This window comes from Thalassophryne amazonica, chromosome 9 (genome assembly GCF_902500255.1).
Source record: "Thalassophryne amazonica chromosome 9, fThaAma1.1, whole genome shotgun sequence".
NCBI lineage: Eukaryota > Metazoa > Chordata > Actinopteri > Batrachoidiformes > Batrachoididae > Thalassophryne > Thalassophryne amazonica.
In genome coordinates, this window is record NC_047111.1 from 111,834,440 (window position 1) to 111,848,373 (window position 13,934).

A 13,934-nucleotide genomic window follows, 5' to 3' on the forward strand; every position below is an offset into this window, starting at 1 on the left:
CTTTTGTTATTTTTTGTATCACTGTTATGTATTAAATTCAGTTAGCCTTTGTACCGTGCTCTGCTTATTTCATACTGGGTCCTTCAAACGCTGGTCGGTTCTCCGAGCTGCGTCCGACACATAACATTTTCTGTAATTATTGTATGGCTTTGCCTTGCAATATAAAGTGCCTTGGGGCAACTGTTTGCTGTGATTTGGCGCTATATAAATAAAATTGATTTGATTTGATTTATGTCACAGTTTTATTCCAAATTGAAGTAAATTCAGTTTTTCCCCTCAAAAGTCTACTCACAACACCCCATAATGAGAACATGAAAAAGTTTTTTCATATTTTTTCCCACGTGTACATAAGTATTTACGCTCTTTGTTCAATACTTTGTTGATGCACCTTTGGCTGCAATTGCAGCCTCAAGTCTTCTTGAATATGATGTCACAAACTTGGGACACTTATCGTTGGGAAGTTTTTCCCATTCCTCTTTGCAGTACCTCTCAAGCTCCAACAGGTTTGATAGGTAGTGTCGGTGCACAGCCATTTTCAGATCTTTCCAGAGCTGTTCAATTAGATTCAGGTCTGGGCTCTGGCTGGGCCACTTAAGGACATTTACAGAGTTGTCCTGAATCCACTCCTTTGATATCTTCGCTGTGTGCTTAGGGTCATTGTCCAGCTGAAAGATGAACCATCACCCCAGTCTGAGATCAAGAGCTTTGGAGCAGGTTTTCATCCAGGATGTCTCTGTACATTGCTGCATTCATCTTCCCCAATTCTGACTAGTCTCCCAGTTCCTGCCACTGAAAAACATCCCCACAGCATGATGCTGCCACCACCATGCTTCACTGTAGGGATGGTGCCTGGTTTCCTCCAAACATGACATCTGGAATTCAATCAATCAATCAATTTTATTTATATAGCGCCAAATCACAACAAACAGTTGCCCCAAGGCGCCTTATATTGTAAGGCAAGGCCATACAATAATTACATAAAAACCCCAACGGTCAAAACGACCCCCTGTGAGCAAGCACTTGGCAACAGTGGGAAGGAAAAACTCAATTTTAACAGGAAGAAACCTCCAGCAGAACCAGGCTCAGGGAGGGGCAGTCTTCTGCTGGGACTGGTTGGGGCTGAGGGAGAGAACCAGGAAAAAGACATGCTGTGGAGGGGAGCAGAGATCAATCACTAATGATTAAATGCAGAGTGGTACATACAGAGCAAAAAGAGAAAGAAACACAGTGCATCATGGGAACCCCCCAACAGTCTAAGTCTATAGCAGCATAACTAAGGGATGGTTCAGGGTCACCTGATCCAGCCCTAACTATAAGCTTTAGCAAAAAGGAAAGTTTTAAGCCTAATCTTAAAAGTAGAGAGGGTGTCTGTCTCCCTGATCTGAATTGGGAGCTGGTTCCACAGGAGAGGAGCCTGAAGCTGAAGGCTCTGCCTCCCATTCTACTCTTACAAACCCTAGGAACTACAAGTAAACCTGCAGTCTGAGAGCGAAGCGCTCTATTGGGGTGATATGGTACTATGAGGTCCCTAAGATAAGATGGGACCTGATTATTCAAAACCTTATAAGTAAGAAGAAGAATTTTAAATTCTATTCTAGAATTAACAGGAAGCCAATGAAGAGAGGCCAATATGGGTGAGATATGCTCTCTCCTTCTAGTCCCCGTTAGTACTCTAGCTGCAGCATTTTGAATTAACTGAAGGCTTTTCAGGGAACTTTTAGGACAACCTGATAATAATGAATTATAATAGTCCAGCCTAGAGGAAATAAATGCATGAATTAGTTTTTCAGCATCACTCTGAGACAAGACCTTTCTAATTTTAGAGATATTGCGTAAATGCAAAAAAGCAGTCCTACATATTTGTTTAATATGCGCTTTGAATGACATATCCTGATCAAAAATGACTCCAAGATTTCTCACAGTATTACTAGAGGTCAGGGTAATGCCATCCAGAGTAAGGATCTGGTTAGACACCATGTTTCTAAGATTTGTGGGGCCAAGTACAATAACTTCAGTTTTATCTGAGTTTAAAAGCAGGAAATTAGAGGTCATCCATGTCTTTATGTCTGTAAGACAATCCTGCAGTTTAGCTAATTGGTGTGTGTCCTCTGGCTTCATGGATAGATAAAGCTGGGTATCATCTGCGTAACAATGAAAATTTAAGCAATGCCGTCTAATAATACTGCCTAAGGGAAGCATGTATAAAGTGAATAAAATTGGTCCTAGCACAGAACCTTGTGGAACTCCATAATTAACCTTAGTCTGTGAAGAAGATTCCTCATTTACGTCGGCAGTAATGACACCCGGTTACGTCAATCGGAGGTCACTAAAATTAACATTAAATCGGTGTGTAACTTTGCAAAAACAATGTCAGACTCTGTAGTTTTCTCTGGGCCCCTCCCCAATCAGACCGGGAGTGACATGTTTAGCCGCATGTTCTCCTTGAATTGCTGGCTGTCTGAGTGGTGTCCAAAAAATGAGGTGGGCTTCATAGATAATTGGCAAAGCTTCTGGGGAAAACCTGGTCTTGTTAGGAGAGACGGCATCCATCCCACTTTGGATGGAGCAGCTCTCATTTCTAGAAATCTGGCCAATTTTCTTAAATCCTCCAAACCGTGACTATCCAGGGTTGGGACCAGGAAGCAGAGTTGTAGTCTTACACAGCTCTCTGCAGCTTCTCTCCCCCTGCCATCCCCTCATTACCCCATCCCCGTAGAGACGGTGCCTGCTCCCAGACTACCAATAACCAGCAAAAATCTATTTAAGCATAAAAATTCAAAAAGAAAAAATAATATAGCACCTTCAACTGCACCACAGACTAAAACAGTTAAATGTGGTCTATTAAACATTAGGTCTCTCTCTTCTAAGTCCCTGTTGGTAAATGATATAATAATTGATCAACATATTGATTTATTCTGCCTTACAGAAACCTGGTTACAGCAGGATGAATATGTTAGTTTAAATGAGTCAACACCCCCGAGTCACACTAACTGTCAGAGTGCTCGTAGCATGGGCCGGGGCGGAGGATTAGCAGCAATCTTCCATTCCAGCTTATTAATTAATCAAAAATCCAGACAGAGCTTTAATTCATTTGAAAGCTTGACTCTTAGTCTTGTCCATCCAAATTGGAAGTCCCAAAAACCAGTTTTATTTGTTATTATCTATCGTCCACCTGGTCGTTACTGTGAGTTTCTCTGTGAATTTTCAGACCTTTTGTCTGACTTAGTGCTTAGCTCAGATAAGATAATTATAGTGGGCGATTTTAACATCCACACAGATGCTGAGAATGACAGCCTCAACACTGCATTTAATCTATTATTAGACTCTATTGGCTTTGCTCAAAAAGTAAATGAGTCCACCCACCACTTTAATCATATCTTAGATCTGTTCTGACTTATGGTATGGAAATAGAAGACTTAACAGTATTCCCTGAAACTCCCTTCTGTCTGATCATTTCTTAATAACATTTACATTTACTCTGATGGACTACCCTGCAGTGGGGAATAAGTTTCATTACACTAGAAGTCTTTCAGAAAGCGCTGTAACTAGGTTTAAGCATATGATTCCTTCTTTATGTTCTCTAATGCCATATACCAACACAGTGCAGAGTAGCTACCTAAACTCTGTAAGTGAGATAGAGTATCTCATCAATAGTTTTACATCCTCATTGAAGACAACTTTGGATGCTGTAGCTCCTCTAAAAAAGAGAGCTTTAAATCAGAAGTGCCTGACTCCGTGGTATAACTCACAAACTCGTAGCTTAAAGCAGATAACCCGTAAGTTGGAGAGGAAATGGCGTCTCACTAATTTAGAAGATCTTCACTTAGCCTGGAAAAAGAGTCTGTTAGGTAGCTAGGTAGCTACTCTGCACTGTGTTGGTATATGGCATTAGAGAACATAAAGAAGGAATCATATCCTTAAACCTAGTTACAGCGCTTTCTGAAAGACTTCTAGTGTAATGAAACTTATTCCCCACTGCTGGGTAGTCCATCAGAGTAAATGTAAATGTTATTAAGAAATGATCAGACAGAAGGGAGTTTTCAGGGAATACTGTTAAGTCTTCAATTTCCATACCATAAGTCAGAACAAGATCTAAGATATGATTAAAGTGGTGGATGGACTCATTTACATTTTGAGCAAAGCCAATTGAGTCTAATAATAGATTAAATGCAGTGTTGAGGCTGTCATTCTCAGCATCTGTGTGGATGTTAAAATCGCCCCACTATAATTATCTTATCTGAGCTAAGCACTAAGTCAGACAAAAGGTCTGAAAATTCACAGAGAAACTCACAGTAACGACCAGGTGGACGATAGATAATAACAAATAAACTGGTTTTTGGGACTTCCAATTTTGGATGGACAAGACTAAGAGTCAAGCTTTCAAATGAATTAAAGCTCTGTCTGAGTTTTTGATTAATTAATAAGCTGGAATGGAAGATTGCTGCTAATCCTCCCCCTCGGCCCGTGCTACGAGCGTTCTGGCAGTTAGTGTGACTCGGGGGTGTTGACTCATTTAAACTAACATATTCATCCTGCTGTAACCAGGTTTCTGTAAAGCAGAATAAATCAATATGTTGATCAATTATTATATCATTTACTAACAGGGACTTAGAAGAGAGAGACCTAATGTTTAATAGACCACATTTAACTGTTTTAGTCTGTGGTGCAGTTGAAGGTGCTATATTATTTTTTCTTTTTGAATTTTTATGCTTAAATAGATTTTTGCTGGTTATTGGTGGTCTGGGAGCAGGCACCGTCTCTACGGGGATGGGGTAATTCACACCAAAGAGTTCAATCTTTGTCTCATCAGATAATAATTTTGTGTACAAAATAATTTTGTGGCCTTTTATTGTGGGCAGTCTAAGGCACACCTGTGCACTAATCATGGTGTCTAATCAGCATCTTGATATGGCACACCTGTGAGGTGGGATGGATTATCTCAGCAAAGGAGAAGTGCTCACTATCACAGATTTCGACTGGTTTGTGAACAATATTTGAGGGAAATGGTGATATTGTGTATGTGGAAAAAGTTTTAGATCTTTGAGTTCATCTCATACAAAATGGGAGCAAAACCAAAAGTGTTGCGTTTATATTTTTGTTGAGTGTACTTTTCTGAGTGTACTGAATGTCTTTGAAGATTCTCCTCCGTCACCGTCTTCTTCTCTGAGCAGACGGTCCTGTAAATGTCACAGCTGACCCTTTAATGATTCGGTCATATCTGATTTTAGCAGAACACAGTCAGCAAACATGAACATATCAGGTGTCCCAATAAGCAACCAAGCACCGTTTCCTCGAAACATTAAACTAAAGACATCTTATGATCTATAATTAAGATATATTCCCGTTCAGCCAGGTGCCGTTTTTACATTTTTACACTTAACCCGTGAACTAAACACACACTCGGACTTGCTCGGGGCGAAGTGCATTGTGGGTCTAAGTACGTTTCTTTGGTATTTTTTCACGTGCAATAAAAAGCCAGACGCATAACGCTGCCTGTGATTTAATAATATTTTTGAAACAATATTTTCCTGTAGCACCGAATGAAAAAACAACAGTAAAAACGCGTTACCTCGTGAACCTCTTGCCGCTCGCGTCCACCATGCAAAAGGACGAGGCGCGTTCACGTGCTGCAGTTTAGCGCGTCACCGACATATGGGAAGTCTGCGTGGCAAACGTCCGTTTGTTTCCTGCTTGTATGAACATTCATTCATTCATTCATTTTTCTAGACCCGCGTACTCGACGTGTATGAAGAGTAGAATTTAAAAGCTTTTCGATGAACGTTTGCAGCCGCTGTGAATGCTGAACCACGCTGCTCGTTCTAATGTTGCCAACCTCCGTGTAAAAATATGCAGTTATAAGCTTAAGATAAGTCAGGACAGCGACCGCGCGTCAGCCTTCAGGAACTTACATTTTATCGAACGAGTCGGATCTGGTCCTCAATTCGGCACAGCAGATGATTCATAGCAGAACTGATTACTGACAGTATAAACGATTTGGACATTACTCAGACAGATGGCTTAATGGAATTCTAGCGGATAAAAGCGACTAATTTGGCAAAGGGATTCAAAGGGGCACGCCCCCTAGGTGGCGACGCGGGGGTATTGCAAGGGGGTGTAGAGTGCCTTGACATAAGACGAAAAAAATGGGTCACGTGACTCATGGTGCCATTTTGGGGCAAAAATAGTGTTGGTTATTTATTTATTCGCTGAAATGCCGGGTTGCTGTGCATTTGGTTGCACAAATAGTCACAGCAAGGGCTTCAAAATGTACAGATTCCATTCAGATCTGAAAAGAAGAAAAAATTGGGAAAATAAAGTCAGCCATGTGGGATGGAAGCCAACGTCATCGTCAAAGCTTTGAGAGGTTAATTTATTGTTCAGTCCCATGTACAGTAAAACTCACCTAAACCATCGTCGTATAAACCAGATATTAGGACAAGTCACTGGACAAAAAAGTCCCAAAGTTTTTGTATTGTTTTGCATGTAATAAACACACAATAAACAGGTTCACGTCTGTGGGTTCACCTCGGTTCACTGTCATGATAAAAAAAGGTAGTAGAGGTGGGCGGATCGATCCTAATATCGATAATATCGATACCAATGGTGGTATCGATATTGAACGATCCTTGTGTAAAAAGACAGATACTCAAGCTTTTTTCTCTCCTGCATGCACTGACTGCTGCGCACGCAGATTCATCAAATTCTACTCTCTGTCTGTAAGAGCAGCGCTGCGCTGTGTCACACAACACGGAGCAGCGCACCCTTGTATTGTGGTTTGTCAGCCCTCTACCTCAGGAGATTTTGTTTTAAGTTGTGTTGAGTGATATTTTTTTTAAACAAAAATGTTGATTGTGATAATAAAGTATTTTGTTGTCATGTACAATGTCTGGCAAAATTCTATCCTAGGTCTTTTGGATCTATGAAGCTTAAATATGAAAAAATGTCGGTATCAATATCGGTGATACTGGGCCTGTATTTACTTGGTATTGGATCAATACCAAAACTCCCGGTATCGCCTACCTCTAAAAGGCAGCACTAATGGAGCCCAGAGATTTGGATCCACAATGGCAACCGCCACCAACATTCACTCAGTGCAACATGGCTGCAACTGTAAAAGAGTGAGAAACTGGGAGAAAAATCACTGCTCAAGTCAATGCCTATGTGTGATTTATTTAATATTTAGTATAGGATTTTCTTGAAAAGAAAACCTGAAAGTTCAGCTACAGTTTGCCAGAAGGTATATCAGAGATACAAGCCCAGATTTGATGTTTTGGTGAAAGAAAATCCTCCTCTATTATATACCTCTTCATCATGAAGCGGTATAACTGGGGATACAAAATGCAAAACATGCACAATGCACAATTTCTCCAATCACAGGCACAGAAGCCAATAACTTCTCCTGGGTTGTCTGGGTGTCTTGGTGGCTTTCCTCACTCTTCTCCTTCATGCACAGTCAGTTTTTGAGAACTGTCTACTCCAAACAGATTTACCATAGAGTGTCATACTGTTTGTATTTCTCCATAACTGATTTAAATAAAGTCCGAGACACATTTAGTGATTTGGAAATGTTCATGTATCCATCTCCTGACTTGTCTGAAGAAAACTGGCAATAAAACTGATTATTTACAGGTATTATATCAAAGGGGCCCTTTACTTATGCAACCCATCATATTTCTAATTCATTTACATTAAGTTGTGTAGATTTGCTTTGAGGTTGTGTTTAAGGAAGATAATTTTAGAAATTTTTATTATTTGCAGTTTTTGTTCTTTTTTTTGTATTTGAAATACCAATTGGCCAAATACTTTTGGACTGAACTGTCTATATTCCTTGCCACATCACATATGGTGAATGAATGCATGACATGGATGTGGAAGTTTGCTCGTGAATTGCCATGGTGGCAAATACTTAAAAAAAAAAACTCAGATTTTCTGGCAGTGCTTGCAGTGAAAGTAAGTTTTGTGGTTTGTGGTGTGTTCTCACTGTGCGCATCCTTCTACATAAAAACAGGTTTAAATACTGATGTCACTGGATCCTCAACAATGGGGTGGAATCATTCATTGTAAATGGCAAATTTGAGTTAAAGGTGTTACTTAACAATTGTTTCATTAAGTTAGTTTTGTGGTGTCAAAGAGAAAAGAAGCCCAACATCAACATAGAAACGTGTGTGTGAGTACCACGGCCGATCAGAGCCGGTCTCAAGCACGTTAAAGGGGTTTGTGCTGTGTGCTTCCACTGACAAAACACCTTAATTATGTCCACCAAGGACGTAATAAAATGATCACCATTTATTTATTTGTCTGTCTGTCTGTTAGCAAGATTACGTCAAAACTACTGCACGGACTTTGACGAAAGTTTCACCACAGATACGTATTAGGCCATGGGAAATTCCATTAAATTTTGGAGGTGATCCGGATCCGGATTCTGGATCAATATTTCACTTTATATAGGCGTTGAAGAATTACATCAAAACTTCTTCACGGATTCTCACCAAATTTGCACCACAGACAGATATTAGGGCATGGAAGACTCCATTAATTTTTGGAGGTGATCCGGATCCAGCTTGGCGGACGTCAGAAATCTTGGTTTGCTCTTGTTATTTATTTAATAGTTTGCTTAAATGCCGTCCGTTGGAACAATTAAATGTCACAAAGTTTAAATCTTTTTTTTTTCGTTTCAATTGCACATGCATTCAGTTAGGCGGGTGTGTTTGTGCACAACGGAGACAGACACGGAGCCTCAATTGACCATCCATCCATCCATTTTCTTCCGCTTTATCCGGAGTCGGGTCGCGGGGGTAGCAGCTCAAGCAAAGCCGCCCAGACCTCCCAATCCACACACACCTCCCCCAGCTCCTCCGGGGGAACCCCAAGGCGTTCCCAAGCCAGCCGAGAGACGTAGTCCCTCCAGCGTGTCCTGAGTCTTCCCCGGGGTCTCCTCCCGATGGGACGTGCACGGAACACCTCTCCAGCGAGGGGTCCAGGGAGCATCCGGAAAAGATGCCCGAGCCACCTCAACTGACTCCTTTCGATGTGGAGGAGCAGCGGCTCGACTCCAAGCTCCTCCTGAGTGACCGAGCTCCTCACCCTATCTCTAAGGGAGCGCCTAGCCACCCTGCGGAGGAAACTCATCTCGGCCGCTTGTACTCGCGATCTCGTTCTTTCGGTCATGAGCCAAATCTCATGACCATAGGTGAGGATCGGAACATAGATCGATCGGTAAATCGAGAGCTTTGCCCCCTACTCAGCTCTCTCTTCACCACGACGGTCCGATACAGCGACCGCATCACTGCAGATGCTGCACCGATCCGTCTATCGATCTCACATTCCATCCGTCCCTCACTCGTGAACAAGACCCCGAGATACTTAAACTCCTGCACTTGAGGCAAGGACACTCCACCGACCTGTAGAGGGCAAAGCACCTTTTTCCGGTCGAGAACCATGCCTCGGATTGGAGGTGCTGATTTTTCATCCCGGATGCTTCACACTCGGCTGCAAACCGCCCCCAGTGCACGCTGAAGGTCCTGATTTTGACGAAAGCCAACAGAACCACATCGTCCGCAAACAGCAGAGAGGAGATTCTGTGGTTCCCAAACCAGACCCCCTCTACACCCTGGCTGCGCCTAGAAATTCTGTTCATAAAAGCAATAAACAGAACCGGTGACAAAGGGCAGCCCTGGCGGAGGCCAATGTGCACTGGAAACAGGTTTGACTTACAACCGGCAATGCGAACCAAGCTCCTGCTGCGGTCGTACAGGGACCGGATAGCCCTTAGCAAAGGACCCCGGACCCCGTACTCCCGGAGCACTCCCCACAGGGTGCGCCGAGGGACACGGTCGAATGCCTTCTCCAGATCCACAAAACACATGTGGACTGGTTGGGCAAACTCCCATGAACCCTCGAGCACCCGATGGAGCGTGTAGAGCTGGTCCAGTGTGCCGCGACCAGGACGAAAACCACACTGCTCCTCCTGAATCCGAGGTTCAACCATCGGTCGAATTCTCCTCTCCAGTACTCTGGAATAGACCTTACCGGGGAGGCTGAGGAGTGTGATCCTCCTATAGTTGGAACTCACCCTCCGGTCCCCCTTCTTAAACAGAGGGACCACCACCCCGGTCTGCCAATCCAGAGGCACTGTCCCCGATCGCCACACGATGTTGCAGAGGCGTGTCAGGCGTAGGGACACGACCCTCTCGTTCACCGGAGTGAACTCCAACACTTGGCGACTGAGCTGGGGAGCAATAAGCAATGCGACCCCAGCTCTCCGCCTCTCCCCGTGGGCGATGCCAGAAAAATGAAGCGTCCAGCCCCTCTCCAGGAGTTGGGTACCTGTGCGTGGAGGTGAGCCCGACTATCTCTAGTCGGTATCTCTCAACCTCCCGCACAAGCTCAGGCTCCTTCCCCCCCAGCGAGGTGACATTCCACGTCCCAACAGCCAGGGGCTGTGAGCATGGACCGGGCCGCCGGGCCACCCGCCCTCGACCACCACCCATTCCTCTCTGCACCGACCCCCATGGCCCCCTCTGCAGGTGGTGAACCCACAGGAGGGCGAGCCCACGTCACTCTTTCGGGTTGAGCCTGGCCGGGCCCCATGGGCTAAGGCCCAACCACCAGGCGCTCGCGCGTGAGCCCCAACCCCAGGCCTGGCTCCAGGGTGGGACCCCGGCTCCGCCATACCGGGCGACGTCACGGTCCTTGATCTTTTACTGGTCATGGAGGTTCTGAACTGCCCTTAGTCTGACCCATCACCTAGGACCTGTTTGCCTTGGGAGACCCTACAGGGAGCCTACAGGGAGCACAAAGCCCCCGACAACATAGCTCCTAGCATCATCCGGGTACGCAAACTCCCCCACCACGATAAGGTGGCAGCTAAATATTGTCAATTGACAATATTTGTGCTTAAATTGTGTGTATGAAGACGTCTACGCAAAGTCTGGAATTTATTAACTTGGGTGCGGATTTATGCTGAGTTTAGAACACAGATGTTCAATGTTCTGCGAAGTGGAGCTTGGTCACTCGGGAGGAGCTCGGAGTCAAGCCGCTGCTCCTCCACGTCGAAAGGAGTCAGTTGAGGTGGCTCGGGCATCTTTTCCGGATGCCCCTGGACGCCTCGCTGGAGAGGTGTTCCGGGCCTCCTCCCAATGGGAGGAGGCCCCGGGGAAGACCCAGGACACGCTGGAAGGATTACATCTCTCGGCTGGCTTGGGAACGCCTTGGGGTTCCCCCGGAGGAGCTGGGGGAGGTGTGTGTGGATCGGGAGGTCTGGGCGGCTTTGCTTGAGCTGCTGCCCCCGCGACCTGACTCCGGATAAAGCAGAAGAAAATGGATGTTCAATGTTTCCAACCTTTAGCTTGTGGAAAGAAATGCCTTGAACAATACGCCTGGCCGGAATTTTCGCTTGGAAACTTTTGAGGAAATTAAGCAACTCAAAGTAATGTCACGGCGGCACCTTGTGACTCACGTGACTCATGTTGAAAATGCATCTTTAAATGGATTTTCGGCACTTCCTGTGGCAACTGTAGCTGCCGGTATAGCTGCCACGACTTGCCACAGCAACTATAACAGCAGCTGGCAGTATTTACCACTTGCCACGGCAACTTGAGAAGCAGCTGTAGCTGGTCGGTAGAGCTGCCACGGCAGCTGCCAATATTTCGCCACTTGACACAGCAACTATAGCGGCAGCTGGCAGCATTTTGCCACTTGCCACAGCAACTTTAGCAGCAGCTGTAGCTGCAGAAGAGCTGCCCACAGCAGCTGCCAATATTCGCCACTTGCAACAGCAACTATAGCGGCAGCTCCCAATATTTCTCCACTTGCCACAGCAACTATAGCGGCAGCTGGCAGTATTTTGTCACTTGCCACAGCAACTTTAGCAGCAGCTGTAGCTGCCAGAAGAGCTGCCACAGCAGCTGCCAATATTTCGCCACTTGCCACAACAACTGCCACAGTAACTTCGGCGGCAGCTGGCAGTATTTCACCACTTGACATGTCAACTTTAGCGGAAGCTGGCAGTATTTCACCACTTGACATGTCAACTATAGCGGAAGCTGGCAGTATTTCACCACTTGACATGGTAACTTCAGCAGCAGATGGCAGTAATTCACCACTTGACAGGGCAGTGTAGCTATTTGGCCCTTGCCAGTGAGTTGCCACTGTTGTACTAACTACCATGTGATAGTAGTTGTGTGTATGTGTTTCTGAACGAGCTGCCACATATTGCCTTGTCAGCGGTCTGTATATATTAATATACGAGGTCTATCAGAAAAGTATCCTATCCTTTTATTTATTTTTTTAACTATATGGATTTGAATGACGTGCGATTACACCAATCATGCTTGAACCCTCATGTGCATGCGTGAGTTTTTTCACGCGTGTCGGTGACGTCATTTCCCTGTGGGCAGGGCTTGAGTGAGATGTGGTCCCGCCCTCTCAGCTGAATTCCTTTGTTTCACACGCTGCTCGAGACGGCGCGCGTTGCTTTATCAAAATTTTTTCTGGACCTGTGAGGAATATCCGAGTGGACACTATTCGAGAAATTAAGCTGGTTTTCGGTGAAAAGTTTAATGGTTGATGAGAGATTATGGGGTGTTTCTGTCGGTGTAAGGACTTCCCACGGAGCGGGACGTCGCGCAGAGCTTCCAGGCGCCGTTGTCGGCCTGTTTCGACCTGAAAACATCCTAATTTATGGCTTAATTCACCCAGGACATCGTGAGAGAACAGAGAAGATTCAGAAGAGGCCGGCATGAGGACTTTATGCGGACATTCCACTGTTTAAGGACATTTTTTAATGAAAGACGTGTGCACAAATTCGCTGAGTCGTTTCCGTGACGACTCAGCGAATCTGTGCGCGCCGCGACAGGAAAAACACCTCCGTGTTGAAAACCATTTGTAAAATTCAGGAGGCTTTTGATGGCTTTCAACAAGTGAGTATCTGAGAAATTGTTTAACAGCTTGGGCATGTTCCAACTTGCCCGTTAAGGTTTCCAACGGAGGTGTTTTTCCTGTCGCGACCCCCGCGGTCGGGTCCAGCCCGACATGCGACTCTGCCCGCACGTTCTTTCATTACAAATGTCGTTAACAATGGAATGTCCGAATAAACTCCTCATGCCGACTTCTTCTGAAAGTTCTTTGTTCTCTGATGACTTACTGGGTCAACAGAGCCTGAAATGTGGAAGTTTTCAACTTGAAACGGTGAGATGCTGCCGCCTCGAAGCGCAGATCGCCGTCAGGCGCCGTGGGCCGTCCTTAAAGCGACACTACCAGACCAAAATCTCTCATCAGCCGTTAAAATTTTTACCGAAAACCGGCTGAATTTATCAAATGGTGTCCACTCAGTTGTGCCTTACAGTTTTGAAAAAATTTTGATCAAACAAAGCAGCAGTCTCTGAGCCATTCCTAAACAATGAAAAAATCAACGAGAGGGTGGACGACTCCTCACTCAAAGACTGCCCACAGGCGAATGATGTAACCGACAGGCGTGAAAAAACTCTTGCATGCCCACGAGGGTTCAAGCATATCTGATGTAATCACACGTGATTCAAATCCATATGGTTTTTGAAAAAAATAATAAGGTCGGATACTTTTCTAATAGACCTCGTATATGTATGTATTGTATTATTATACAAAACTAGGTCTTTATCATTTGGTACTTTAATGTTTCCCATAATGTCCCTGATGGCCCCTTGCGCTTCACAGAATGCACCACGGTGCCAGCAGAGTCCCGGTGTCTCACAGCGCATTTAAACAATGACTAACAAGGACATGCATGGCATTGATCCCGCGACTTCACAGGCGTTGATGATGATGATGGTGATGACACATTCTCCCAAGTTGAGAGGAGGTGTAGCAGCTGTGATGAACTTATGCTGCGCCCCGATGTTTTCTTGTTGCAACCTGGTCTCACGGAACGTTGTGATTCAGCAGCACGAAATATACAT